Below are 25,768 nucleotides of genomic sequence, written 5' to 3'. Positions count from 1 at the left end.
TTCAAAAATATGAAGAGCCTGAAAAGGTGTGAAAAATATGAAGTGCTTCAAAAGGTGTCAACAATATGAGGAGCATGAAACGGTCTGAAAAATAGGAGGAGCAAGAAGCGGTGTTGAAAAACAAGAAGAGACGGAAAAGGTGTGAAAAATATGAAGAGCTTCAAAAGGTTTCAAAAATATGAGGAGCTTGAAATGGTCTGAAAAATAGGACGAGCATGAAACGGTGTTCAAAAACATGAAGAGCATGAAAAGGTGTGAAAATTATGAAGAGCTTCAAAAGGTGTGAAAAACATGAGGAGAATGAAACGGTCTGAAAAATAGGAGGAGCATGAAGCAGTGTTCAAAACATGAAGAGCCTGAAAAAGTGTGAAAAATATGAAGATCTTCAAAAGTTTGAAAAATATGAAGACCCTGAAAAGGTGTCAAAAATGAGATGAGCATGAAACCGTCTGAAAAGTAGGAGGAGCATGAAGTGTTGTTCAAAAAGGTGAAGAGCCTGAAAAGGTGTGAAAAATATGAAGAGCTTCAAAAGGTGTGAAATACCTGAGGAGCATGAAACGGTCTGAAAAATAGGAGGAGCATGAAGTGTTGTTCAAAACATGAAGAGCCTGAAAAAGTGTGAAAAATATGAAGAGCTTCAAAAAATGTCAAAAATATGAGGAGCATAAAACGGTCTGAAAAATAGGAGGAGCATGAAACGGTGATCAAAATCATGAAGAATCTGAAAATGTGTGAAAAATATGAACAGCTTCAAACGGTCTGAAAAATAGGAGGAGCATGAAGTGGTGTTGAAAAAAATAAATAGCCTGAAAAGGTGTGAAAAATATGAAGAGCTTCAAAAGGTGTCAAAAATATGAGGAGCATGAAACGGTTTGAAAAATAGGACGAGCATGAAGCGATGTTCAAAAACATGAAGAGCCTGAAAAGGTGTGAAAATTATGAAGAGCTTCAAAATATGTCAAAAATATGACGAGCATGAAACCCTGTTAAAAATAGGAGGAGGATGAAGCGGTGTTCAAAAACATGAAGAGCCTGAAAAGGTGTGCAAAATATGAAGAGCTTCAAAAGGTGTGAAATACATGAGGAGCATGAAACGGTGTTCAAAAACATGCAGAGACTGAAAAGGTGTGAAAAATATGAAGAGCTTCAAAAAGTGTCAAAAATTAGATTAGCATGAAAGGGTCTGAAAAATAGGAGGAGACTGAAGTGGTGTTGAAAAACATGAAGAACCTGAAAATGTGTGAAAAATATGAAGAGCTTCAAAAATATGCAAATTATGAAGAGCTTCAAAAGGTGTAAAAAATATGAAGAGCTTCAAAAGATGTCAAAAATGAGATGGGCATGAAACGGTCTGAAAAAAAGGAGCATGAAATGGTGTTGAAAATCATGAAGAGCCTGAAAAGGTGTGAAAAATATGCAGAGCTTCAAAAGGTGTCAAAAATATGAGGAGCATGAAACGGTCTGAAAAATACGAGGAGCATGAAGTGGTGTTGAAAACCATGAAGAGCCTGAAAAGGTGTGAAAAATATGAAGAGCTTCAAAATGTGTCAAAAATATGAGGTGCATGAATCGGTCCGAAAAATAGGAGGTTCATGAAGCGGTGTTGAAAAACATGAAGAGCCTGAAAAGGTGTGAAAAATATGAAGAGCTTCAAAAGGTGTCAAAAATGAGATGAGCATGAAACGGTGTGAAAAATAGGAGGAGCATGAAGTGGTGTTGAAAAAAAAGAAGAGACTGAAAAGGTGTGAAAAATATGAAGAGCATCAAAAGGTGTCAAAAATATGAGGAGCATGAAACGGTCTCAAAAATAGGAGGAGCATGAAGCGGTTTTCAAAAACATGAAGAGCCTGAAAAGTTGTGAAAAATATGAAAAGCTTCAAAAGGTGTCAAAAATGAGATGAGCATGAAACGGTTTGAAAAATAGGAGGACCATGAAGTGGTGTTGAAAAAAAAGAAGAGACTGAAAAGATGTGAAAAATATGAGGATCATGAAAATGTGTCAAAAATATGAGGAGCATGAAAAGGTCTGCAAAAAGGAGGAGCATGAAGTGGTGTTGAAAAACTTGAAGAGCCTGAAAAGGTGTGAAAAATATGAAAAGCTTCAAAATCTGTCAAAAATATGAGGAGCATGAAACGGTCTGAAAAATAGGAGGCGCATGAAGCGGTGTTCAAAAACATGACGAGCCTGAATAGGTGTGAAAAATATGAAGAGCTTCAAAAGGTGTCAAAAATATGAGGAGAATGAAACGTTCTGAAAAATAGGAGGAGCATGAAGCTGTGTTGAAAACATGAAGAGCCTGAAAACGTGTGAAAAATAAGCAGAGCTTCTAAAGGTGTCATAAATATGAGGAGCATGAAACGGTCTGAAAAATAGGAGCAGCATGAGGTGTTGTTGAAAAACATGAAGAGCCTGAAAAGGTGTGAAAAATATGAGGAGCTTTAAAAGGTGTCAAAAATATGAGGATCATGAAACGGTCTGAAAAATAGGAGAAGCATGAAATGGTGATCAAAAACATGAAGAGCCTGAAAAGGTGTGAAAAATATGAAGAGCTTCAAAAGGCGTGAAATACATGACGAGCATGTAACGGGCTGAAAAATAGGAGAACCATGAAGTGGTGTGCAAAAACATGAAGAGCCTGAAAAGGTGTGAAAAATATGAAGAGCTTCAAAAGGTGTCAAAAATATGAGGAGCATGAAACGGTCTGAAAATAGGACGAGCACAAGCGATGTTCAAAAACATGCACAGCATGAAAAGGTGTGAAAAATATGAAGAGCTTCAAAAGGTGTGAAAAATATGAAGAGCTTCAAAAGGTGTCAAAAATTAGATTAGCATGAGAGGGTCTGAAAAATAGGAGGAGCATGAAGTGGTGTTGAAAAACATGAAGAGCCTGAAAAGGTGTGAATTATATGAATAGCTTCAAAAGGTGTGAAAAGTATGAAGAGCTTCAAAATGTGTCAAAAATATGACGAGAATGAAACCCTCTTAAAAATAGGAGGAGGATGAAGCGGTGTTCAACAACATGAAGAGCCTGAAAAGGTGTGCAAAATATGAAGAGCTTCAAAAGGTGTGAAATACATGAGGAGCATGAAACGGTGTTCAAAAACATGCAGAGTCTGAAAAGGTGTGAAAAATATGAAGAGCCTCAAAACGTGTCAAAAATATGAGAAGTATGAAACGGTATGATAAATAGCAGGAGCATGAAGCGGTGTTGAAAAACAGGAAGAGTCTGAAATCGTGTGAAAAATATGAAGATCTTCAAATTATGAAAAGTATGAAGAGCTTCAAAAGGTGTGAAAACTATGAGGAACTTGATACGGTCTGAAAAATAGGAGGAGCATGAAGCGGAGTTGAAAAACATGAAGAGCCTGAGAAGGTGTGAAAAATATGAAGAGCTTCAAAACGTGTCAAAAATATGAGGAGCATGAAACGGTCTGAAAAATAGGAGGATTATGAAACGGTGTTGAAAAACATGAAGAGCCTGAAAAGGTGTGATAAATGTGAAGAGCTTCAAAAGGTGTCAAAAATATGAGGAGCATGAAACGGTCTGAAAAATAGTAGGAGCATGAAACGGTGATCAAAAACATGAAGAGCCTGAAAAGGTGTGAAAATTATGAAGAGCTTCAAAATATGTCAAAAATATGACGAGCATGAAACCCTGTTAAAAATAGGAGGAGGATGAAGCGGTGTTCAAAAACATGAAGAGCCTGAAAAGGTGTGCAAAATATGAAGAGCTTCAAAAGGTGTGAAATACATGAGGAGCATGAAACGGTGTTCAAAAACATGCAGAGACTGAAAAGGTGTGAAAAATATGAAGAGCTTCAAAAAGTGTCAAAAATTAGATTAGCATGAAAGGATCTGAAAAATAGGAGGAGCCTGAAGTGGTGTTGAAAAACATGAAGAACCTGAAAATGTGTGAAAAATATGAAGAGCTTCAAAAATATGAAAATTATGAAGAGCTTCAAAAGGTGTAAAAAATATGAAGAGCTTCAAAAGATGTCAAAAATGAGATGAGCATGAAACGGTCTGAAAAAAAGGAGCATGAAATGGCGTTGAAAATCATGAAGAGCCTGAAAAGGTGTGAAAAATATGCAGAGCTTCAAAAGGTGTCAAAAATATGAGGAGCATGAAACGGTCTGAAAAATACGAGGAGCATGAAGTGGTGTTGAAAACCATGAAGAGCCTGAAAAGGTGTGAAAAATATGAAGAGCTTCAAAATGTGTCAAAAATATGAGGTGCATGAATCGGTCCGAAAAATAGGAGGTTCATGAAGCGGTGTTGAAAAACATGAAGAGCCTGAAAAGGTGTGAAAAATAGGAAGAGCTTCAAAAGGTGTCAAAAATGAGATGAGCATGAAACGGTGTGAAAAATAGGAGGAGCATGAAGTGGTGTTGAAAAAAAAGAAGAGACTGAAAAGGTGTGAAAAATATGAAGAGCATCAAAAGGTGTCAAAAATATGAGGAGCATGAAACGGTCTCAAAAATAGGAGGAGCATGAAGCGGTTTTCAAAAACATGAAGAGCCTGAAAAGTTGTGAAAAATATGAAAAGCTTCAAAAGGTGTCAAAAATGAGATGAGCATGAAACGGTTTGAAAAATAGGAGGACCATGAAGTGGTGTTGAAAAAAAAGAAGAGACTGAAAAGGTGTGAAAAATATGAGGATCATGAAAATGTGTCAAAAATATGAGGAGCATGAAAAGGTCTGCAAAAAGGAGGAGCATGAAGTGGTGTTGAAAAACTTGAAGAGCCTGAAAAGGTGTGAAAAATATGAAAAGCTTCAAAATCTGTCAAAAATATGAGGAGCATGAAACGGTCTGAAAAATAGGAGGCGCATGAAGCAGTGTTCAAAAACATGACGAGCCTGAATAGATGTGAAAAATATGAAGAGCTTCAAAAGGTGTCAAAAATATGAGGAGAATGAAACGTTCTGAAAAATAGGAGGAGCATGAAGCTGTGTTGAAAACATGAAGAGCCTGAAAACATGTGAAAAATAAGAAGAGCTTCTAAAGGTGTCATAAATATGAGGAGCATGAAACGGTCTGAAAAATAGGAGCAGCATGAGGTGTTGTTGAAAAACATGAAGAGCCTGAAAAGGTGTGAAAAATATGAGGAGCTTTAAAAGGTGTCAAAAATATGAGGATCATGAAACGGTCTGAAAAATAGGAGAAGCATGAAATGGTGATCAAAAACATGAAGAGCCTGAAAAGGTGTGAAAAATATGAAGAGCTTCAAAAGGCGTGAAATACATGACGAGCATGTAACGGGCTGAAAAATAGGAGAACCATGAAGTGGTGTGCAAAAACATGAAGAGCCTGAAAAGGTGTGAAAAATATGAAGAGCTTCAAAAGGTGTCAAAAATATGAGGAGCATGAAACGGTCTGAAAATAGGACGAGCACAAGCGATGTTCAAAAACATGCACAGCATGAAAAGGTGTGAAAAATATGAAGAGCTTCAAAAGGTGTGAAAAATATGAAGAGCTTCAAAAGGTGTCAAAAATTAGATTAGCATGAGAGGGTCTGAAAAATAGGAGGAGCATGAAGTGGTGTTGAAAAACATGAAGAGCCTGAAAAGGTGTGAATTATATGAATAGCTTCAAAAGGTGTGAAAAGTAAGAAGAGCTTCAAAATGTGTCAAAAATATGACGAGAATGAAACCCTCTTAAAAATAGGAGGAGGATGAAGCGGTGTTCAACAACATGAAGAGCCTGAAAAGGTGTGCAAAATATGAAGAGCTTCAAAAGGTGTGAAATACATGAGGAGCATGAAACGGTGTTCAAAAACATGCAGAGTCTGAAAAGGTGTGAAAAATATGAAGAGCCTCAAAACGTGTCAAAAATATGAGAAGTATGAAACGGTATGATAAATAGCAGGAGCATGAAGCGGTGTTGAAAAACAGGAAGAGTCTGAAATCGTGTGAAAAATATGAAGATCTTCAAATTATGAAAAGTATGAAGAGCTTCAAAAGGTGTGAAAACTATGAGGAACTTGATACGGTCTGAAAAATAGGAGGAGCATGAAGCGGAGTTGAAAAACATGAAGAGCCTGAGAAGGTGTGAAAAATATGAAGAGCTTCAAAACGTGTCAAAAATATGAGGAGCATGAAACGGTCTGAAAAATAGGAGGATTATGAAACGGTGTTGAAAAACATGAAGAGCCTGAAAAGGTGTGATAAATGTGAAGAGCTTCAAAAGGTGTCAAAAATATGAGGAGCATGAAACGCTATGAAATATAGGTGGATCATGAAGCGGTGTTGAAAAACATGAAGAGCCTGAAAAGGTGTGATAAATGTGAAGAGCTTCAAAAGGTGTCAAAAATATGAGGAGCATGAAACGGTCTGAAAAATAGGAGGATTATGAAACGGTGTTGAAAAACATGAAGAGCCTGAAAAGGTGTGAAAAATATGAAGAGCTTCAAAAGGTGTGAAATAGATGAGGCGCATGAAACTCTCTGAAAATTAGGAGGAGCAAGAAGCAGTGTTGAAAAACATGAAGAGCCTGAAAAGGTGTGAAAAATATGAAGACCTTCAAAAGGTGTGAAATACATGAGGCGCATGAAACTCTCTGAAAATTAGGAGGAGCAAGAAGCAGTGTTCAAAAACATGAAGAGCCTGAAAACTTGTGAAAAATATGAAGAGCTTCAAAAGGGGTCAAAAATATGAAGAACATGAAACCGTCTGAAAAATAGGAGGAGCATGAGGTGGTGTTGAAAAACATGAAGAGCCTGAAAACGTGTGAAAAATATGAAGAGCTTTAAAAGGTGTGAAAAATATGAACAGCTTCAAAAGGTGTGAAATATATGAAGAGCTGCAAAATGTGTCAAAAATATGAGGAGCATGAAACGGTCTGAAAAATAGGAGGAGCATGAAGCGGTGTTGAAAAACATGAAGAGCCTGAAAACTTGTGAAAAATATGAAGAGCTTCAAAAGGGGTCAAAAATATGAAGAACATGAAACCGTCTGAAAAATAGGAGGAGCATGAGGTGGTGTTGAAAAACATGAAGAGCCTGAAAACGTGTGAAAAATATGAAGAGCTTCAAAATGTGTCAAAAATATGAGGAGCATGAAACGGTCTGAAAAATAGGAGGAGCATGAAGCAGTGTTGAAAAAACATGAAGAGCCTGCAAAGGTGTGAAAAATATGAAGAGTTTCAGAAATGTGAAAATTATGAAGAGCTTCAAAAGGTGTGAAATATATGAAGAGCATGAAACGGTCTGAAAAATAGGAGGAGCATGAAACGGTTTTCAAATACATGAAGAGCCTGAAAGGTGTGAAAAACATGAAGAGCTTCAAAAGGTGTCAAAAATATGAAGAGCATGAAACGGTTTGAAAAATAGGACGAGCATGAAGCGGTGTTCAAAAACATGAAGAGCCTGAAAAGGTGTGAAAAATATGAAGAGCTTCAAAAGGCGTGAAATACATGACGAGCATGTAACGGGCTGAAAAATAGGAGAACCATGAAGTGGTGTGCAAAAACATGAAGAGCCTGAAAAGGTGTGAAAAATATGAAGAGCTTCAAAAGGTGTCAAAAATATGAGGAGCATGAAACGGTCTGAAAATAGGACGAGCACAAGCGATGTTCAAAAACATGCACAGCATGAAAAGGTGTGAAAAATATGAAGAGCTTCAAAAGGTGTGAAAAATATGAAGAGCTTCAAAAGGTGTCAAAAATTAGATTAGCATGAGAGGGTCTGAAAAATAGGAGGAGCATGAAGTGGTGTTGAAAAACATGAAGAGCCTGAAAAGGTGTGAATTATATGAATAGCTTCAAAAGGTGTGAAAAGTATGAAGAGCTTCAAAATGTGTCAAAAATATGACGAGAATGAAACCCTCTTAAAAATAGGAGGAGGATGAAGCGGTGTTCAACAACATGAAGAGCCTGAAAAGGTGTGCAAAATATGAAGAGCTTCAAAAGGTGTGAAATACATGAGGAGCATGAAACGGTGTTCAAAAACATGCAGAGTCTGAAAAGGTGTGAAAAATATGAAGAGCCTCAAAACGTGTCAAAAATATGAGAAGTATGAAACGGCATGATAAATAGCAGGAGCATGAAGCGGTGTTGAAAAACAGGAAGAGTCTGAAATCGTGTGAAAAATATGAAGATCTTCAAATTATGAAAAGTATGAAGAGCTTCAAAAGGTGTGAAAACTATGAGGAACTTGATACGGTCTGAAAAATAGGAGGAGCATGAAGCGGAGTTGAAAAACATGAAGAGCCTGAGAAGGTGTGAAAAATATGAAGAGCTTCAAAACGTGTCAAAAATATGAGGAGCATGAAACGGTCTGAAAAATAGGAGGATTATGAAACGGTGTTGAAAAACATGAAGAGCCTGAAAAGGTGTGATAAATGTGAAGAGCTTCAAAAGGTGTCAAAAATATGAGGAGCATGAAACGCTATGAAATATAGGTGGATCATGAAGCGGTGTTGAAAAACATGAAGAGCCTGAAAAGGTGTGATAAATGTGAAGAGCTTCAAAAGGTGTCAAAAATATGAGGAGCATGAAACGGTCTGAAAAATAGGAGGAGCATGAAACGGTGATCAAAATCATGAAGAATCTGAAAACGTGTGAAAAATATGAACAGCTTCAAACGGTCTGAAAAATAGGAGGAGCATGAAGTGGTGTTGAAAAACATGAAGAGCCTGAAAACGTGTGAAAAATATGAAGAGCTTCAAAAGGTTTGAAAAATATGAAGAGCTTCAAAAGGTGTCAAAAAGGAGATCTGCATGAAACGGTCTGAAAAATTGGAGGAGCATGAAGTGGTGTTGAAAAAAATAAATAGCCTGAAAAGGTGTGAAAAATATGAAGAGCTTCAAAAGGTGTCAAAAATATGAGGAGCATGAAACGGTTTGAAAAATAGGACGAGCATGAAGCGATGTTCAAAAACATGAAGAGCCTGAAAAGGTGTGAAAATTATGAAGAGCTTCAAAATATGTCAAAAATATGACGAGCATGAAACCCTGTTAAAAATAGGAGGAGGATGAAGCGGTGTTCAAAAACATGAAGAGCCTGAAAAGGTGTGCAAAATATGAAGAGCTTCAAAAGGTGTGAAATACATGAGGAGCATGAAACGGTGTTCAAAAACATGCAGAGACTGAAAAGGTGTGAAAAATATGAAGAGCTTCAAAAAGTGTCAAAAATTAGATTAGCATGAAAGGGTCTGAAAAATAGGAGGAGACTGAAGTGGTGTTGAAAAACATGAAGAACCTGAAAATGTGTGAAAAATATGAAGAGCTTCAAAAATATGCAAATTATGAAGAGCTTCAAAAGGTGTAAAAAATATGAAGAGCTTCAAAAGATGTCAAAAATGAGATGGGCATGAAACGGTCTGAAAAAAAGGAGCATGAAATGGTGTTGAAAATCATGAAGAGCCTGAAAAGGTGTGAAAAATATGCAGAGCTTCAAAAGGTGTCAAAAATATGAGGAGCATGAAACGGTCTGAAAAATACGAGGAGCATGAAGTGGTGTTGAAAACCATGAAGAGCCTGAAAAGGTGTGAAAAATATGAAGAGCTTCAAAATGTGTCAAAAATATGAGGTGCATGAATCGGTCCGAAAAATAGGAGGTTCATGAAGCGGTGTTGAAAAACATGAAGAGCCTGAAAAGGTGTGAAAAATATGAAGAGCTTCAAAAGGTGTCAAAAATGAGATGAGCATGAAACGGTGTGAAAAATAGGAGGAGCATGAAGTGGTGTTGAAAAAAAAGAAGAGACTGAAAAGGTGTGAAAAATATGAAGAGCATCAAAAGGTGTCAAAAATATGAGGAGCATGAAACGGTCTCAAAAATAGGAGGAGCATGAAGCGGTTTTCAAAAACATGAAGAGCCTGAAAAGTTGTGAAAAATATGAAAAGCTTCAAAAGGTGTCAAAAATGAGATGAGCATGAAACGGTTTGAAAAATAGGAGGACCATGAAGTGGTGTTGAAAAAAAAGAAGAGACTGAAAAGATGTGAAAAATATGAGGATCATGAAAATGTGTCAAAAATATGAGGAGCATGAAAAGGTCTGCAAAAAGGAGGAGCATGAAGTGGTGTCGAAAAACTTGAAGAGCCTGAAAAGGTGTGAAAAATATGAAAAGCTTCAAAATCTGTCAAAAATATGAGGAGCATGAAACGGTCTGAAAAATAGGAGGCGCATGAAGCGGTGTTCAAAAACATGACGAGCCTGAATAGGTGTGAAAAATATGAAGAGCTTCAAAAGGTGTCAAAAATATGAGGAGAATGAAACGTTCTGAAAAATAGGAGGAGCATGAAGCTGTGTTGAAAACATGAAGAGCCTGAAAACGTGTGAAAAATAAGAAGAGCTTCTAAAGGTGTCATAAATATGAGGAGCATGAAACGGTCTGAAAAATAGGAGCAGCATGAGGTGTTGTTGAAAAACATGAAGAGCCTGAAAAGGTGTGGAAAATATGAGGAGCTTTAAAAGGTGTCAAAAATATGAGGATCATGAAACGGTCTGAAAAATAGGAGAAGCATGAAATGGTGATCAAAAACATGAAGAGCCTGAAAAGGTGTGAAAAATATGAAGAGCTTCAAAAGGCGTGAAATACATGACGAGCATGTAACGGGCTGAAAAATAGGAGAACCATGAAGTGGTGTGCAAAAACATGAAGAGCCTGAAAAGGTGTGAAAAATATGAAGAGCTTCAAAAGGTGTCAAAAATATGAGGAGCATGAAACGGTCTGAAAATAGGACGAGCACAAGCGATGTTCAAAAACATACACAGCATGAAAAGGTGTGAAAAATATGAAGAGCTTCAAAAGGTGTGAAAAATATGAAGAGCTTCAAAAGGTGTCAAAAATTAGATTAGCATGAGAGGGTCTGAAAAATAGGAGGAGCATGAAGTGGTGTTGAAAAACATGAAGAGCCTGAAAAGGTGTGAATTATATGAATAGCTTCAAAAGGTGTGAAAAGTATGAAGAGCTTCAAAATGTGTCAAAAATATGACGAGAATGAAACCCTCTTAAAAATAGGAGGAGGATGAAGCGGTGTTCAACAACATGAAGAGCCCGAAAAGGTGTGCAAAATATGAAGAGCTTCAAAAGGTGTGAAATACATGAGGAGCATGAAACGGTGTTCAAAAACATGCAGAGTCTGAAAAGGTGTGAAAAATATGAAGAGCCTCAAAACGTGTCAAAAATATGAGAAGTATGAAACGGTATGATAAATAGCAGGAGCATGAAGCGGTGTTGAAAAACAGGAAGAGTCTGAAATCGTGTGAAAAATATGAAGATCTTCAAATTATGAAAAGTATGAAGAGCTTCAAAAGGTGTGAAAACTATGAGGAACTTGATACGGTCTGAAAAATAGGAGGAGCATGAAGCGGAGTTGAAAAACATGAAGAGCCTGAGAAGGTGTGAAAAATATGAAGAGCTTCAAAACGTGTCAAAAATATGAGGAGCATGAAACGGTCTGAAAAATAGGAGGATTATGAAACGGTGTTGAAAAACATGAAGAGCCTGAAAAGCTGTGATAAATGTGAAGAGCTTCAAAAGGTGTCAAAAATATGAGGAGCATGAAACGCTATGAAATATAGGTGGATCATGAAGCGGTGTTGAAAAACATGAAGAGCCTGAAAAGGTGTGATAAATGTGAAGAGCTTCAAAAGGTGTCAAAAATATGAGGAGCATGAAACTGTCTGAAAAATAGGAGGATTATGAAACGGTGTTGAAAAACATGAAGAGCCTGAAAAGGTGTGAAAAATATGAAGAGCTTCAAAAGGTGTGAAATAGATGAGGCGCATGAAACTCTCTGAAAATTAGGAGGAGCAAGAAGCAGTGTTGAAAAACATGAAGAGCCTGAAAAGGTGTGAAAAATATGAAGACCTTCAAAAGGTGTGAAATACATGAGGCGCATGAAACTCTCTGAAAATTAGGAGGAGCAAGAAGCAGTGTTCAAAAACATGAAGAGCCTGAAAACTTGTGAAAAATATGAAGAGCTTCAAAAGGGGTCAAAAATATGAAGAACATGAAACCGTCTGAAAAATAGGAGGAGCATGAGGTGGTTTTGAAAAACATGAAGAGCCTGAAAACGTGTGAAAAATATGAAGAGCTTTAAAAGGTGTGAAAAATATGAACAGCTTCAAAAGGTGTGAAATATATGAAGAGCTTCAAAATGTGTCAAAAATATGAGGAGCATGAAACGGTCTGAAAAATAGGAGGAGCATGAAGCGGTGTTGAAAAACATGAAGAGCCTGAAAACTTGTGAAAAATATGAAGAGCTTCAAAAGGGGTCAAAAATATGAAGAACATGAAACCGTCTGAAAAATAGGAGGAGCATGAGGTGGTGTTGAAAAACATGAAGAGCCTGAAAACGTGTGAAAAATATGAAGAGCTTCAAAATGTGTCAAAAATATGAGGAGCATGAAACGGTCTGAAAAATAGGAGGAGCATGAAGCAGTGTTGAAAAAACATGAAGAGCCTGCAAAGGTGTGAAAAATATGAAGAGTTTCAGAAATGTGAAAATTATGAAGAGCTTCAAAAGGTGTGAAATATATGAAGAGCATGAAACGGTCTGAAAAATAGGAGGAGCATGAAACGGTTTTCAAATACATGAAGAGCCTGAAAGGTGTGAAAAACATGAAGAGCTTCAAAAGGTGTCAAAAATATGAAGAGCATGAAACGGTTTGAAAAATAGGACGAGCATGAAGCGGTGTTCAAAAACATGAAGAGCCTGAAAAGGTGTGAAAATTATGAAGAGCTTCAAAATATGTCAAATATATGACGAGCATGAAACCCTCTTAAAAATAGGAGGAGGATGAAGCGCTGTTCAAAAACATGAAGAGCCTGAAAAGGTGTGCAAAATATGAAGAGCTTCAAAAGGTGTGAAATACATGAGGAGCATGAAACGGTGTTCAAAAACATGCAGAGACTGAAAAGGTTTGAAAAATATGAAGAGCTTCAAAAAGTGTCAAAAATTAGATTAGCATGAAAGGGTCTGAAAAATAGGAGGAGCCTGAAGTGGTTTTGAAAAACATGAAGAACCTGAAAACGTGTGAAAAATATGAAGAGCTTTAAAAGGTGTGAAAAATATGAACAGCTTCAAAAGGTGTGAAATATATGAAGAGCTTCAAAATGTGTCAAAAATATGAGGAGCATGAAACGGTCTGAAAAATAGGAGGAACATGAAGCGGTGTTGAAAAACATGAAGAGCCTGAAAATGTGTGAAAAATATGAAGAGCTTCAAAAGGTGTGAAACATATGAAGAGCTTCAAAAGGTGTAAAAAATATGAAGAGATTCAAAAGATGTCAAAAATGAGATGAGCATGAAACGGTCTGAAAAATAGGAGCATGAAGTGGTGTTGAAAATCATGAAGAGCATGAAAAGGTGTGAAAAATATGCAGAGCTTCAAAAGGTGTCAAAAATATGAGGAGCATGAAACGGTCTGAAAAATACGAGGAGCATGAAGTGGTGTTGAAAACCATGAAGAGCCTGAAAAGGTGTGAAAAATATGAAGAGCTTCAAAATGTGTGAAAAATATGAGGTGCATGAATCGGTCCGAAAAATAGGAGGTTCATGAAGCGGTGTTGAAAAACATGAAGAGCCTGAAAAGGTGTGAAAAATATGAAGAGCTTCAAAAGGTGTCAAAAATATGAGGAGCATGAAACGGTCTGAAAATAGGACGAGCACAAGCGATGTTCAAAAACATGCACAGCCGGAAAAGGTGTGAAAAATATGAAGAGCTTCAAAAGGGGTCAAAAATATGAAGAACATGAAACCGTCTGAAAAATAGGAGGAGCATGAGGTGGTGTTGAAAACATGAAGAGCCTGAAAACGTGGAAAAATATGAAGAGCTTTAAAAGGTGTGAAAAATATGAACAGCTTCAAAAGGTGTGAAATATATGAAGAGCTTCAAAATGTGTCAAAAATATGAGGAGCATGAAACAGTCTGAAAATTAGGAGGAGCATGAAGCGGTGTTGAAAAACATGAAGAGCCTGAAAAGGTGTGAAAAATATGAAGAGCTTCAGAAATGTGAAAATTATGAAGAGCTTCAAAAGATGTGAAATATATGAAGAGCATGAAACGGTCTGAAAAATAGGAGGAGCATGAAACGTTGTTCAAATACATGAAGAGCCTGAAAATGTGTGAATAAAATGAAGAGCTTCAAAACGTGTCAAAAATATGAGGAGCAGGAAACGGTCTGAAAAATAGGAGGAGCATGAAGCGATGTTCAAAAACATGAAGAGACTGAAAAGTTGTGAAAAATATGAAAAGCTTCAAAAGGTGTCAAAATTGAAATGAGCATGAAACGGTCTGAAAAATAGAGGTGCATGAAGCGGTGTTGAAAAACATGAAGAGCCTGAAAAGGTGTGAAAAATATGAAGAGCTTCAAAATGTGTGAAATACATGAGGAGCATGAAACGGATGAAAAATAGGAGAAGCATGAAGTGGTGTGGAAAAACATGAAGAGACTGCAAAGGTGTGAAAAATATGAAGAGCTTCAAAAGGTGTGAAATACATGAGGAGCATGAAACTCTCTAAAAAATAGGAGGAGCATGAAGTGCTGTTCAAAAACATGAAGAGCCTGAAAAGGTGAGAAAAATATGAAGAGCTTCAAAAGGTGTGAAAAATATGAGGAGCATGATACGGTCGAAAAAATAGGAGGAGCATGAAGCGGAGTTCAAAAACATGAAGAGCCTGAAAAGGTGTGAAAAATATGAAGAGCCTCAAAACGTGTCAAAATATGAGGAGTATGAAACGGTATGATAAATTGAAGGAGCATGAAGCGGTGTTGAAAAACATGAAGAGTCTGAAATTGTGTGAAAAATATGAAGAGCTTCAAAAATGTGAAAAATATGAAGAGCTTCAAAAGGTGTGAAATACATGAGGAGCATGAAATGGGCTGAAAAATAGGAGAAGCATGAAGTGGTGTTTAAAAATATGAAGAGCTTGAAAAGGTGTGAAAAATATGAAGACCTTCAAAAGGTGTTAAAAATGAGATGAGCATGAAACGGTCTGAAAAATAGGAGGATCATGAAACGGTGTTGAAAAACATGAAGAGCCTGTAAAGATGTGAAAAATATGAAGAGCTTCAAAAGGTGTCAAAAATATGAGGAGCATGAAACGTTCTGAAATATAGGAGGAGCATCAACCTGTGTTCAAAAACATGAAGAGCCTGAAAAGGTGTGAAAAATATGAAAAGCTTCAAAAGGTGTCAAAAATGAGATGAGCATGAACCCGTCTGAAAAATAGGAGGAGCATGAAGCGGTGTTGAAAGACATGAAGAGCCTGAAAAGGTGTGAGAAATATGAAGAGCTTCAAAATGTGTCAAAAATATGAGGAGCATGAAACGGTCTGCAAAAATGTAGGAGCATGAAGTGATGTTGAAAAACTTGAAGAGCATGAAAAGGTGTGAAAAATATGAAGAGGTTCAAAGTTGTGAAATACATGAGGATCATGAAACGGTGTGAAAAATTGGAGGAGCATGAAGCAGAGTTCGAAAACATGAAGAGCCTGAAAAGGTTTGAAAAATATGAAGAGCTCAAACAGTGTCAAAAATATGAGGAGCATGAAACGGTCTGCAAAAATGTAGGAGCATGAAGTGATGTTGAAAAACTTGAAGAGCATGAAAAGGTGTGAAAAATATGAAGAGGTTCAAAGTTGTGAAATACATGAGGATCATGAAACGGTGTGAAAAATTGGAGGAGCATGAAGCAGAGTTCGAAAACATGAAGAGCCTGAAAAGGTTTGAAAAATATGAAGAGCTCAAACAGTGTCAAAAATATGAGGAGCATGAAACGATCTGAAAAATATGAGGAGCATGAAGCAGTGTTCAAAAACATGAAGAGCTTCAAAAGGTTTGAAAAATATGAGAGCTTCAAAAGGTGTCAAAAATATGACGAGCATGACACGGTCTGAAAAATAGGAGGAACATGAAGCGGTGTTCAAACACATGAAGAGCCTGAAAATGTGTGAAAATTATGAAGACCTTCAAAAGGTGTCAAAATTATGAGGAACATGAAACGGTTTGAAAAATAGGAGGAGCATGAAACGTTGTTGAAAAACATGAAGAGCCTGAAAAGGTGTGAAAAATATGAAGAGCTTCAAAATCTTTGAAAAATATGAAGAGCTTTCAAAGGTGTGAAATACATGAGGAGCATGAAACTCTCTGAAAAATAGGAGGAGCCTGAAATGGTGTTCAAAAACATGAATAGACTGAAAACGTGTGAAAAATATGAAGAGCTTCAAAAGGTGTGAAAAATATGAGGAGCATGATACGGTCTGAAAAATAGGAGGAGCATGAAGCTGTGTTCAAAAACATGAAGAGCCTGAAAAGTTGTGAAAAATATGAAAAGCTTCAAAAGGTGTCAAAAATGAGATGAGCATGAAACGGTCCGAAAAATAGGAGGAGCATGAAGCGATGTTCAAAAACATGAAGAGCCTGAAAAGTTGTGAAAAATATGAAAGGCTTCAAAAGGTGTGAAAAATATGAGGAGCATGAAACGGTCTGAAAAATCGGAGGAGCATGAAGCGGTGTTGAAAAACATGAAGAGCCTGAAAATGTGTGAAAAATATGAAGAGCTTCAAAAGGTGTCAAAAATATGAGGAGCATGAAACCGTCTGAAAAATATGAGCAGCATGAAGCGGTGTTGAAAAACATGAAGAGCCTTAAAAGGTGTGAAAAAAATGAAGAGCTTCAAAAGGTGTCAAAAATATGAGGAGCATGAAACGGTCTGAAAAATATGAGCAGCATGAAGCGGTGTTGAAAAACATGAAGAGCCTGAAAAGGTGTGAAAAATATGAAGAGCTTCAAAAGGTGTCAAATACATGAGGAGCATAAAACTCTCTGAAAAAGAGAAGGAGCATGAAGTGGTGTTCAAAAACATGAAGAGCCTGAAAAGGTGTGAAAAATATGAAGAGCTTCAAAAGGTGTCAAAAATATGAGGAGCATGAAACGGTCTGAAAAATCGGAGGAGCATGAAGCGTTGTTGAAAAACATGAAGAGCCTGAAAAGGTGTGAGAAATATGAAGAGCTACAAAAGGTGTTAAAAATATGAGTAGCTTGAAACGGTCTGCAAAAATGGAGGAGCATGAAGTGGTGTTGAAAAAGATGAAGAGCCTGAAAAGGTGTTAAAAATATTAAAGCTTCAAAAGGTGTCAAAATTATGAGGAGCATGAAACGGTCTGAAAAATAGGAGGAGCATGAAGCGCTGTTGAAAATCATAAAGAGCCTGAAAAGCTGTGAAAAATATGAAGAGCTTCAAAAATGTGAAAATCATGAAGAGCTTCAAAAGGTTTCAAAATGAGATGAGCATGAAACGGTCTGAAAAATAGGAGGAGCATGAAGTCGTGTTGAAAAAAAGGAAAAGTCTGAAAAAGTGTGAAATATATGAAGAGCTTCAAAAGGTGTCAAAAATATGAGGAGAATGAAACGGTCTGAAAAATAGGAGGAGCATGAAGCGATGTTGAAAAACATGAATTGTCTGAAAACGTGTGGAAAATATGAAGAGATTCATAAATGTGAAAAATATGAAAGCTTCAAAAGGTGTGAAAAATATGAAGAGCTTCAAAAGGTGTCAAAAAAGAGATGAGCATGAAAAGGTCTGAAAAATAGGAGGAGCATGAAGCGGTGTTGAAAATCATGAAGAGCCTGAAAACGTATGAAAAATATGAAGACCTTCAAAATTTGTCAAAAATATGAAGAGCTTCAAAAGGTGTTAAAATGAGAAGAGCATGAAACGATCTGAAAAATAGGAGGAGCATGAAGTGGTGTTGAAAAAATGAAGAGCCTGGAAAGGTGTGAAATATCTGAAGAGCTTCAAAAGGTGTCAAAAATATGAGGAGCATGAAACGGTCTTAAAAATAGGCTGATTATGAAACTGTGTTCAAAAACATGAAGAGCCTGAAAAGCTGTGTAAAATATGAAGAGGTTCTAAAGGTGTCAAAAATATGAGGAGCATGAAACGGTCTTAAAAATAGGCTGATTATGAAACGGTGTTCAAAAACATGAAGAGCCTGAAAAGGTGTGAAAAATATGAAAAGCCTCAAACTCTGTTAAAAATATGAGGAGCATGAAACGGTCTGAAAAATAGGAGGAGCATGAAACGGTGATCAAAAACATGAAGAGCCTGAAAAGGTGTGAAAAATATGACGAGCTTCAAAATGTGTGAAATACATGAGGAGCATGAAACGGGCTGAAAAATAAGAGAAGCATGAAGTGCTGTGGAAAAACATGAAGAGCCTGAAAAGGTCTGAAAAATATGAAGAGCTTCAAAAGGTGTGAAATACATGAGGAGCATGAAATGGGCTGAAAAATAGGAGAAGCATGAAGTGGTGTTTAAAAATATGAAGAGCTTGAAAAGGTGTGAAAAATATGAAAAGCTGCAAAAGGTGTCAAAAATGAGATGAGCATGAAACAGTCTGAAAAATAGGAGGAGCATCAACCTGTGTTCAAAAACATGAAGAGCCTGAATAGGTGTGAAAAATATGAAGAGCTTCAAAAGGTGTCAAAAATATGAGGAGCATGAAACGTTCTGAAAAATAGGAGGAGCATCAACCTGTGTTCAAAAACATGAAGAGCCTGAATAGGTGTGAAAAATATGAAGAGCTTCAAAAGGTGTCAAAAATAAGAGGAGCATGAAACGGTCTGCAAAAAAGTAGGAGCATGAAGTGATGTTGAAAAACTTGAAGAGCATGAAAAGGTGTGAAAAATATGAAGAGCTTCAAAAGGTGTCAAAAATATGAGGAGCATGAAACGGTCTGAAAAATAGGAGGAGCATGAAGCGGTGTTGAAAAACATGAAGAGCCTGAAAAGGTGTGAGAAATATGAAGGGCTTCAAAAGGTGTCAAAAATATGAGGAGCATGAAACGGTCTGAAAAATAGGAGGAACATGAAGCGGTGTTCAAACACATGAAGAGCCTGAAAATGTGTGTAAATTATGAAGATCTTCAAAAGGTGTCAAAATTATGAGGAACATGAAACGGTTTGAAAAATAGGAGGAGCATGAAACGGTGTTGAAAAACATGAAGAGCCTGAAAAGGTGTGAAAAATATGAAGAGCTTGAAAAGCTTTGAAAAATATGAAGAGCTTCCAAAAGTGTCAAAAATGAGATGAGCATGAAATGGTCTGAAAAATAGGAGGAGCATGAAACGGTGTTGAAAAACTTGAAGATCCTAAAAAGCTGTGAAAAATATGAAGAGCTTCAAAAGGTGTGAAATATAAGAGGAGAATGAAACGGTCTGAAAAAAGGAGGAGCATGAAGCGGTGTTCAAAAACATGAAGAGCCTGAATAGGTGTGAAAAATATGAAGAGCTTCAAAAGGTGGGAAATACATGAGGAGCATGAAACTGTCTGAAAAATAGGAGGAGCATGAAGTGGTGTTCAATTACATGAAGAACCTGAATAGGTGTGAAAAATATGAAGAGCTTCAAAAGGTGTCAAAAATATGAGGAGCATGCAACGGTCTGAAAAATAGGAGGAGCATGAGCCATGTTCAAAAACATGAAGAGCCTGAAAAGGTGTGAAAAATATGAAGAGCTTCAAAAGGTGTCAAAACTATGAGGAGCATGAAACGGTCTGAAAAATAGGAGGAGCATGAAATGCTGTTGAAAAACTTGAAGAGCCTGAAAAGGTCTGAAAAATAGGAAGAGCTTCAAAAGGTGTGAAATATATGAGGAGCATGAAACGGTCTGAAAAATAGGAGAAGCATGAAGCTGTGTTCAAAAACATGAGAACCAGAAAAGGTGTGAAAAATATGAAGAGCTTCAAATGGTGTGAAATATATGCGGAGCATGAAACAGTCTGAAAAATAGGAGGATCATGAAGCGGTGTTCAAAACATGAAGAGACTGAAAAGGTGTGAAAAATATGAAGAGCTTCAAAAGGTGTCAAAATTATGAGGAGCATTAAACGTTCTAAACATAGGAGGAGCATAAAGTGGTGTTGAAAAATATGAAGAGCCAGAAAAAGTGTGAAAAATATGAAGAGCTGCAAAAGGTGTCAAAATTATTAAGAGCATTAAACGTTCTAAACATAGGAGGAGCATTAAGTGGTGTTTAAAAATATGAAGAGTCAGAAAAGGTGTGAAAAATATGAAGAGATGCAAAAGGTGTGAAAAATATGAGGAGCATGGAACGTTCTGAAAAATAGGAGGAGCATGAAACGATGTTCAAAAACCTGAAGAGCCTGAAAATCTGTGAAATATATGAAGAGCTTCAAAAGGTGTCAAAACTATGAGGAGCATGAAACGGTCTGAAAAATAGGAGGAGCATGAAATGCTTTTGAAAAACTTGAAGAGCCTGAAAAGGTCTGAAAAATAGGAAGAGCTTCAAAAGGTGTGAAATATATGAGGACCATGAAACGGTCTGAAAAATAGGAGAAGCATGAAGCTGTGTTCAAAAACATGAGAACCAGAAAAGGTGTGAAAAATATGAAGAGCTTCAAATGGTGTGAAATATATGCGGAGCATGAAACAGTCTGAAAAATAGGAGGATCATGAAGCGGTATTCAAAACATGAAGAGACTGAAAAGGTGTGAAAAATATGAAGAGCTTCAAAAGGTGTCAAAATTATAAGGAGCATTAAACGTTCTAAACATAGGAGGAGCATAAAGTGGTGTTGAAAAATATGAAGAGCCAGAAAAAGTGTGAAAAATATGAAGAGCTGCAAAAGGTGTCAAAATTATTAAGAGCATTAAACGTTCTAAACATAGGAGGAGCATTAAGTGGTGTTTAAAAATATGAAGAGCCAGAAAAGGTGTGAAAAATATGAAGAGATGCAAAAGGAGTGAAAAATATGAGGAGCATGGAACGTTCTGAAAAATAGGAGGAGCAAGAAACGATGTTCAAAAACCTGAAGAGCCTGAAAATCTGTGAAATATATGAAGAGCTTCAAAAGGTGTCAAAATATGAGGAGCATGAAACGGTCTGAAAAATATGAAGAGTTTCAATAGTTGTCAAAATATGAGGAGCATGAAATGGTGTTCAAAAACATGAAGAGCCTGAAAAGGTGTTAAAAATATGAAGAGCTTCAAAAGGTGTCAAAAATATGAGGAGCATGAAACGGTCAGAAAAATAGGAGGAGCATGTAGTGGTGTTCAAAAACATGAAGAGCCTTAAAAGGTGTGAAAAATATGAAGAGCTTTAAAGTTGTGAAAATTATGAGGAGCATGAAACCATCTGAAAATTAGCAGGAGCATGACACGGTGTTGAAAAATATGAAGAGCCTTAAAATGTGTGAAAAATATGAAGAGCTTTAAAGGTGTGAAAAATATGAGGAGCATGAAACCGTCTGAAAAATAGGACGAGCATGACACGGTGTTGAAAAACATGAAGATCACGAAAAGGTGTGAAAAATATGAAGAGATTCAAAAGCTGTCAAAAATATGAGGAGCCTGAAATGGTCTGAGAAATAGGAGGAGCATGAAGTGATGTCGAAAAAGATGAAGAGCCTGAAAAGGTGTGAAAAATATGAAGAGCTTCAAAAGGTGTGAAATATATGAGGAGCATGAAACGGTTTGAAAAATAGCAGAAGCATGAAGCTGTGTTCAAAAACATGAGAACCAGAAAAGGTGTGAAAAATATGAAGAGCTTCAAAAAGTGTGAAATATATGCAGAGCATGAAACGGTCTGAAAAATAGGAGGATCATGAAGCGGTGTTCAAAACATGAAGAGACTGAAAAGGTGTGAAAAATATGAAGAGCTTCAAAAGGTGTCAAAATTATGAGGAGCATTAAACGTTCTAAACATAGGAGGAGCATAAAGTGGTGTTGAAAAATATGAAGAGCCAGAAAAAGTGTGAAAAATATGAAGAGCTGCAAAAGGTGTCAAAATTATTAAGAGCATTAAACGTTCTAAACATAGGAGGAGCATTAAGTGGTGTTTAAAAATATGAAGAGCCAGAAAAGGTGTGAAAAATATGAAGAGATGCAAAAGGTGTGAAAAATATGAGGAGCATGGAACGTTCTGAAAAATAGGAGGAGCATGAAACGATGTTCAAAAACCTGAAGAGCCTGAAAATCTGTGAAATATATGAAGAGCTTCAAAAGGTGTCAAAACTATGAGGAGCATGAAACGGTCTGAAAAATAGGAGGAGCATGAAATGCTTTTGAAAAACTTGAAGAGCCTGAAAAGGTCTGAAAAATAGGAAGAGCTTCAAAAGGTGTGAAATATATGAGGACCATGAAACGGTCTGAAAAATAGGAGAAGCATGAAGCTGTGTTCAAAAACATGAGAACCAGAAAAGGTGTGAAAAATATGAAGAGCTTCAAATGGTGTGAAATATATGCGGAGCATGAAACAGTCTGAAAAATAGGAGGATCATGAAGCGGTATTCAAAACATGAAGAGACTGAAAAGGTGTGAAAAATATGAAGAGCTTCAAAAGGTGTCAAAATTATAAGGAGCATTAAACGTTCTAAACATAGGAGGAGCATAAAGTGGTGTTGAAAAATATGAAGAGCCAGAAAAAGTGTGAAAAATATGAAGAGCTGCAAAAGGTGTCAAAATTATTAAGAGCATTAAACGTTCTAAACATAGGAGGAGCATTAAGTGGTGTTTAAAAATATGAAGAGCCAGAAAAGGTGTGAAAAATATGAAGAGATGCAAAAGGAGTGAAAAATATGAGGAGCATGGAACGTTCTGAAAAATAGGAGGAGCAAGAAACGATGTTCAAAAACCTGAAGAGCCTGAAAATCTGTGAAATATATGAAGAGCTTCAAAAGGTGTCAAAATATGAGGAGCATGAAACGGTCTGAAAAATATGAAGAGTTTCAATAGTTGTCAAAATATGAGGAGCATGAAATGGTGTTCAAAAACATGAAGAGCCTGAAAAGGTGTTAAAAATATGAAGAGCTTCAAAAGGTGTCAAAAATATGAGGAGCATGAAACGGTCAGAAAAATAGGAGGAGCATGTAGTGGTGTTCAAAAACATGAAGAGCCTTAAAAGGTGTGAAAAATATGAAGAGCTTTAAAGTTGTGAAAATTATGAGGAGCATGAAACCATCTGAAAATTAGCAGGAGCATGACACGGTGTTGAAAAATATGAAGAGCCTTAAAATGTGTGAAAAATATGAAGAGCTTTAAAGGTGTGAAAAATATGAGGAGCATGAAACCGTCTGAAAAATAGGACGAGCATGACACGGTGTTGAAAAACATGAAGATCACGAAAAGGTGTGAAAAATATGAAGAGATTCAAAAGCTGTCAAAAATATGAGGAGCCTGAAATGGTCTGAGAAATAGGAGGAGCATGAAGTGATGTCGAAAAAGATGAAGAGCCTGAAAAGGTGTGAAAAATATGAAGAGCTTCAAAAGGTGTGAAATATATGAGGAGCATGAAACGGTTTGAAAAATAGCAGAAGCATGAAGCTGTGTTCAAAAACATGAGAACCAGAAAAGGTGTGAAAAATATGAAGAGCTTCAAAAAGTGTGAAATATATGCAGAGCATGAAACGGTCTGAAAAATAGGAGGATCATGAAGCGGTGTTCAAAACATGAAGAGACTGAAAAGGTGTGAAAATTATGAAGAGCTTCAAAAGGTGTCAAAATTATGAGGAGCATTATACGTTCTAAACGTAGGAGGAGCATGAAGTGGTGTTGAAAAATATGAAGAGCCAGAAAAAGTGTGAAAAATATGAAGAGCTGCAAAAGGTGTCAAAATTATGAGGAGCATTAAAAGTTCTAAATATACGAGGAGCATGAAGCGGTGTTTAAAAATATGAAGAGCCTGAAAAGGTGTGAAAAATATGAAGAGGTTCAAAAGGAGTCAAAAATATGAGGAGCATGAAAATGTCTAAAAAATAGGAGGAGCATGAAACGGTGTTGAAAAACATGAAGAGCCTGAAAGGGTGTGAAAAATATGAAAAGCTTCAAAAGGTGTCAAACATATGAGGAGCATGAAAAGATCTGAAAAATAGGAGGAATATGAAAAGGTCTGAAAAATAGGAGGAGCATGAAGCGGTGTTCAAAAACATGAAGAACCTGAAAAGTTGTGAAAAATTTGACGAGGTTCAAAAGGTGTGAAATATATGAAGAGCTTCAAAAGGTGTGAAAAATATGAAGAGATTCAAAAGGTGTGAAAAATATGAAGAGCTTCAAATAATGTGAAACACATGAGGAGCATGAAATGGTATGAAATATAGGAGGAGTATGAAGCGGTGTTGAAAAACATGAAAACCTGAAAAGATATGAAAAATATGAACAGCTTCAAAAGGTGTCAAATATATGAGGAGCAAAAAACGGTCTGAAAAATAGTAGGAGCATGAAGCGGTGTTCAAAAAAATGAAGAGCCTGAAAAGGTGTTAAAAATATGAAGAGCTTCAAAAGGTGTGAAAAAAGTGGGAGCATGAAAGGGTCTGAAAAATAGGAGGACCATGAAGCGGTGTTGAAAAACATGAAGAGCCTGAAAAGGTGTGAAAAATATGAAGAGCTTCAAAAGGTGTCAAAAATATGAGAAGCATGAAACGGTCTGAAAAATAGGAGTAGCATGAAACGGTGTTCAAAAACATGAAGAGCCTGAAAACGTGTGAAAAATATGAAGAGCCTCAAAAGGTGTGAAAAATATGAAGAGCTTCAAAAGCGGTCAAAAATGAGATGAGCATGAAGCGGTCTGAAAAATAGGAGGAGCATGAAGTAGTGTGAAAAACATGAAGAGCCTGAAAAGGTGTGAAAAAAATGAAGAGCTTCAAATGGTGTCAAAAATATGAGGAGCATGAAAAGGTCTGAACAAAAGGAGGAGCATGAAGCGTTGTTGAAGAACATGAAGAGCCTGCAAAGGTGTGAAAAATATGAAGAGCTTCAAAAGGTGTCAAAAATATGAGGAGCATGAAACAGTCTGAAATATAGAGGGGCATGAAAAGGTGTTCAAAAACATGAAGAGCCTGAAAAGGTGTGAAAAATATTAAGAGCTTCAAAAGGTGTGAAAAATATGAAGAGATTCAAAAGGTGTGAAAAATATGAAGAGCTTCAAATAATGTGAAATACATGAGGAGCATGAAATGGTCTGAAAAATAGGAGGAGCATGAAACGGTGTTCAAAAACATGAAGAACCTGAAAAGGTGTGAAATATATGAAGAGCTTGAAAAGGTGTCAAATATATGAGGAGCATGAAACGGTCTGAAAATAGGAGAGGCTGAAACGTTGTGGAAATACATGAAGAGCCTAAAAATATGTGAAAAATATGAAGAGCTTCAAAAGGAGTGAAATACATGAGGAGCATGAAACGGTCTGAAAAATAGGAGGAGCATGAAGCGGTGTTGAAAAACATGAAGAGCCTGAAAAGGTGTGAAAAATATGAAGAGCATCAAAAGGTGTGAAAAATATGAGGAGCATGAAACGGTCTGAAAAATAGGAGGAGCATGAAGCGGTGTTGAAAAACATGAAGAGCCTGAAAAAGTGTGAAAAATATGAAGAGCATCAAAAGGTGTGAAAAATATGAGGAGCATGAAACGGTCTGAAAAATAAGAGGAGCATGAAGCCGTGTTGAAAAACATGTAGAGCCTGAAAAGGTGTAAAAAATATGAAGAGCTTCAAAAGGTGTCAAAAATAAGAGGAGCATGAAACGGTCTGAAAAAGAGGAGGAGCAAGAAGTGGTGCTGAAAAACATGAAGAGCCTAAAAGGTGTGAAAAATATGAAAAGCTTCAAAAGATGTTACAAATACGAGGAGCATGAAACGGTCTGAAAAATAGGAGGAGCATGAAACGGTGTTCAAAAACATGAACAGCCTGAAAAGGTGTGAAAAATATGAAGAGCTTCAAAAGGTGTGAAATACATGAGGAGCATGAAACGGTCTGAAAAATAGGAGGAGCATGAAGTGGTGTTGAAAAATATGAAGAGCCTTAAAAGGTG

This window comes from Dama dama, chromosome 26, assembly GCF_033118175.1.
Source record: "Dama dama isolate Ldn47 chromosome 26, ASM3311817v1, whole genome shotgun sequence".
Taxonomy (NCBI): domain Eukaryota; kingdom Metazoa; phylum Chordata; class Mammalia; order Artiodactyla; family Cervidae; genus Dama; species Dama dama.
Note: the sequence above shows the minus strand (reverse complement) of the source record.